The following is a 5,301-nucleotide window of genomic DNA, read 5'->3' on the forward strand; positions in this document are numbered from 1 at the left end:
GCCTATGCAGCTGGTGGGTGGGGATGTGCCCCAGGTCCTTAACTCTAGTTACGTCACTGCATAGAGCGGTAATGGTATAAATGAACATGACTAAATTAATCCACCCCAAATAATAAACACACTGTTGCTTCAGCACCGGGTGTCAGTTGCCCTCCTGGTGAGACGGTGTTTGCATATAACAGTATACAGCTTGCACATCACACATCCCTTCCATTTAGGATGCACTGGATGCAATCAATACTTTTGCTTCCAGGCCGGTTGTATTTGGGTCGTGAGAGTGGCACTAGGTGGCAGTAGAGATCCAGTCCATCTCCGCACCTATCTGCATCTCATGTCCAATAGATAATTCTAATTATTGCTTCTTTATAAACATTTTGTCTCCAGCCAGTGACTGACAACCACACCCAGCTGCTCAGACCCATACATATAATTGGATATGTCACGCTCCGCGGCCCTGATTGATTGCTATGCAGATTTCATCTCAGGTCCACAGGCAGATATTAATATGCATTTTATTCTCATGGTGGTTACTATTGTCCAGGATGTAAATGGTTACATCAGGAGCAAAGCGATGAATGCACTGGGAAATTGTGCAGGGAGGGACCTATCCTGCCAAACAGCTTTCCCATGTGATCTATTACAGACAAGACGGAGTGCCCAGATCTAGTAAAGCCTAGAACTGTGCCATCTATTAGTGCCACACAGCTGTGTCTCTATGGGGATCTTGTAGAACGCTGCCAGCTACGCCACCAGTATGACAGCGCCAGTTCCAGTATCCCCACTAATCACAGTGCCGCTGGGGCTCAGTACTGGGAATTTATTAACTCACCTCTACTATCTAGAATACGACAAACTCATCTCGCCTGCTACGCTCTGCATAGGCAGCAACAGTATTAAACCATTTGTATTGCACATGTGCTACACTGATCCCCTGCAGTTCTTTGACTATACTCTTACATTTTCTAACCATAGCTAGGGCAAGGATTAGATTTAGGGCTAGGACTATGGTTAAGGTTAGGGCTAGAGTTAGGGCTAGGACTAAAGCTATTACTATGGTTATTACTAGGAATAGGATTAGGGCTAAGACTAGGGTTACGGTTAGAATCAGAGCTAGGACTGGGGTTATGGCTAGGTCAAGGATTAGAGTTAGAGTTAGGACTGTAGTTATTACTAGGACTAACGTTATGGCTAGAATTAGGGTTAGGACTAGGGTTAGAGTTAGGGCTAGGACTAGAGATATTACAAAGGTTATTACTAGGAATAGGGTTAGGGCTAGGACTAGGGTTATGGTTAGAGTTAGAGCTAGGACTGAGGTTATGGCTAGGTCAAGGATTAGGTGTTAGGTTTAGGACTGCAGTTATTACTAAGACTGGAGTTATAGTTAGGATTAGGGCTAGGACTAGGGTTAGAGTTAGGGCTAGGACTGAGGTTATGGCTAGGTCAAGCATTAGAGTTAGGTTTAGGACTGTAGTTATTACTAAGACTGGAGTTATAGCTCGGATTAGGGCTAGGACGAGGGTTAGAGTTAGGGCTAGGACTGAGGTTATGGCTAGGTCAAGGATTAGAGTTAGGTTTAGGACTGTAGTTATTACTAAGACTGTAGTTATAGTTAGGATTAGGGCTAGGACTAGGGTTATGGTTAGAGTTAGGGCTAGGACTGAGGCTATGGCTAGGTCAAGGATTAGAGTTAGGTTTAGGACTGTAGTTATTACTAAGACTGGAGTTATAGCTCGGATTAGGGCTAGGACGAGGGTTAGAGTTGGGGCTAGGACTAGAGATATTACTATGGTTATTACTAGGAATAGGATTGTAAATAAATAAATTGAGATACTGATTTGGCTTTTATCCTAAGTCATATTGCACGACTCGTTAAGGGGTTGATTGTGACTTGTAGGATCGCTGCTTCCAACAGGTGGCGCTATAGAGTTTAAGTCCTCTTTTTCTCTCAAGAGGCAATTTGCATATTATATTTCCCAGAGGAGCATTGCACGGTGAATAAGCCTCCTAAACGTGACAAGCCAGCGCTGGTATGTCACTCTCCATAAGGAGAAACGTTGCCCCTTAGACCCCATGGAGATGGAGGCAGAGATGTCCCTACCGGCCGGATGCAGCCGTACTCCATGTGATCCATGAGTGTTGCATTACTGGATGTAGGGCCAGGACTCCTCAGCGTCAGCGCGGCTTCAGCTTCCTATAAGCCGGTGACATTGAACATTCGCCTTGGTCTTAGAGAAGCTACAATTAGCTCCAATCATGTGAGCAGCAGATGGATCATTGCCGCTCTTTACTGTGCACAGCCTCCAAGAGAGCGGTCATCTTCCTGAGCAGGAGGAGGCATCTCCTAACATTTCGCTCTTCACAATGAGGCCTTTCTTCATATAATAACTCAGATCGAGATTTAACTGCTCAACCGCTCGAGAGCTTCTTCTCTTTGCCGAGCTTTATTATCTAATTTCTCGAGTCTGTGCCATATTCAGCGCAGAATGCAGATACTTCAGGACATTCCGGTTGAAATCTCACGCTCGATGGTAGTGGAGCACCAAAAACCTTCACCATGATGGGAGGAGGCCTCCTGGAGTTCCCCTAGGGAATCTTCTAGAAGCCTATGCTGGGCAAGGGTCAGCGTCCTCCGATTCACGCCCATCTGATCCATTATTATTTGACCGTTCCACTCAGCAGTCAGGAATCCTTCCTGGTCAGTTCAACAGCATAAGTCCAAGCTGATCTCCAACCGGGCTGAAGGTTAAACCCTGTTCTTCGGAAAATCTCTCCATCAAGCACATAGACTTAAGCCAGCAACGTACCCCCAAGGTATGGTAACTTCTATATCCAGCACGTTAATGAAACGGATGGGCACACAGTTGTCTTTCACAGTGGCTAGGGAATGGGCCACCAAAGGTTTTGTGTGGGACAACTCCTCACATACCATTTCGATCAGCGCTTCCAGACTATTCAGCCTCCGATAGGCCCCTGTAGACAACATCAGCAGGTGTTCTTTCTTCGGTGCATGGGAGGGAACCCTGATCAGGACCACGGTCGAAGGAATGAGGCACTTTTCTGAAAGCTGTAACCTCTTGACCCTCTGGGTTGGCTGGTGGCTTGTAGTGCTTTGCCAGTACATCAATCTCGTAATATGTTCATCCCCAAGCTCACGTCCATTCCCCTCCTTGGTGGATTCCACCAGGACCATTCTTTTGTGCTGATGTCTTGGCCGTATAACCTCACTCTCATCCACACAATTCCTTTCATGCTGTAAGAGGAATAATGCTCCCATGTACGGGTTCCATCATATATCCAAAATAACTCTCGAGGACCTCTAGGGGCATGATTGTGCACTTGGAGCCGTTATCCACCAAACGCCTCACTTTCTGTCCTTCAAAATCAGCCCCTATCACTGGACTGCATGAATGCAAATCGTGTTCTCTACATGAAGGGCTTCTGCGAATCAGAGGCCACTGCAGGATGTCCGTCTGGCATCACCCTCTAGGGCATTCAATGCTATCTCTGCTCGTAACTCCAGGATCAAGATGCACATTTTAATAGCACTCAGCCCCCTTTCTGTCCAGTCTTGCAATGTCATAATTTTGCCATCATATTTTGGCAAATTCTGTAACGCCCCGGCCGGAAGGTATCCTGCTTGAACTGAAGCAGTGGTCAGTGGGTTCGTGACCTAAGCTGGGGCCACCGGCAATCAGGGATTGTTTCCCTCCATGTCCCCGTCCATGGCAATTGCTGTATTCTGCCGTCTACGCCAAGTTGAAGACCGTGTACCTGGGTGGTGTCTCCCAGAATACAGTGAGCCAAGCACAAATACACACTTTCCCTGATGAAGCTGTGTTCCACAGCGAAACGCTTGGAGAGTCTGGGTTACCCCGTACCATGACCTCTTATGGGTGATATCACTTACTCCTCCCATTATTATGCATCTTGTATTGACATATTATATAGGATAATGGTTTTTAGACTGGGAATGTCTATATCAGACTTACATTTTATGGTACTGTAGGACACTTTGATTATTATCATTTTATGATCTGTGTTTCCTTTATGCCTCATTGTTTCCTGACATACATCTTTTAGTGTTTAATGTACACTCTCTTACGTACAACTATTGATTATTTATGGATTGAGTAGTGGACTGGTATTAAACATGCATTATATATCACCATGCGATAACTAAATCATCGGCCTGTATTTGCACTTTATTGTAATGGTTTCAGGTTTGTGTTTTTGGTTTTAGTGTTTTCTTTATGGCGTCTTAATAAAATATCTATTTTTATACGTAATTTTTTCATATTGAGGCGCACGCATCATTCTTGCATTCCTTGTTTTTCCTCTATAATTGCTTCCTATGATTCATGATGACGCACCCTATGTTGTTATACAGGCTGTGCATCTTTTCTGTGGTTTTGAAGGACAAAGAACCCGACCAGATAATTTGTCAAGGAACTACTTTTTAACTTTTTACCAACAACGGAACCTGAGTTACCCCAACAACGCGAGAAAGAAACAGTTAAATTTCACATAGACTAGCCTGGGTTGGCTAGGACCCCCGTGCTGCACAACCAATAATCCCAGGATGTTCTCTTGGATACTTCATAATTTGCCTGACATGTGGTTCTGCCTAATCCGGTAACTGGGAATTAGCCAAGGACAAGGGTGTAATTAGATGGGCGGCCCCTGAAGCGGTACAGCACACAAACTTATCAATTCTGTAAGATTACAATTCTGTTGGGCTATCTGCATACAAGTTCCCCCAAATGAGGTATTTAGCGCTGGTCCATTCAGTCCTAATGGTATGAAATGTCTGTAGCTGAGAATTTATGGTTGGCACCAAACTATCTCCAAGTATGTGAGTGGAGCGCCCCCACTGCCGCAGGGCCGAGCGGTACCCAGTATCGGGCCTCTCTGTCTCAGTTCTGGGGTTGTCACGGTGGCTAGACCCGGCCCGTGACCCTGCTGAGGGGCGTCCAATAAAGGTGGAGAGTGATGCTGTGGTGGTGTGCGGTGCCGGTCGCATTAAATAACGAGGACACCAGTTTGCAGTCTCTTTACCTCTTTACTGAAGGCTTCAGGATCCTCAGTCCGGAATACGGTTAACCAGGCTACCTGAGTCCGGCCGGTCCGATGGCACCTCCAGAGTTCCCTTTGCAGGTGGAAATCTGTGCCTTCCTTCTAGCACTTGTGTGTTGTGGTCCTCCCCTGCTGTGCTTACGGGATAGTCCTCACAACTGTTGTGTCTGTTTCTGAAGTTCACTCAAAACTCGATTATGATGTTCTTCTTCGTCCCCCCAGATGATA

The sequence above is a fragment of the Ranitomeya variabilis genome, chromosome 8 (assembly GCF_051348905.1).
Source record: "Ranitomeya variabilis isolate aRanVar5 chromosome 8, aRanVar5.hap1, whole genome shotgun sequence".
Lineage (NCBI taxonomy): Eukaryota > Metazoa > Chordata > Amphibia > Anura > Dendrobatidae > Ranitomeya > Ranitomeya variabilis.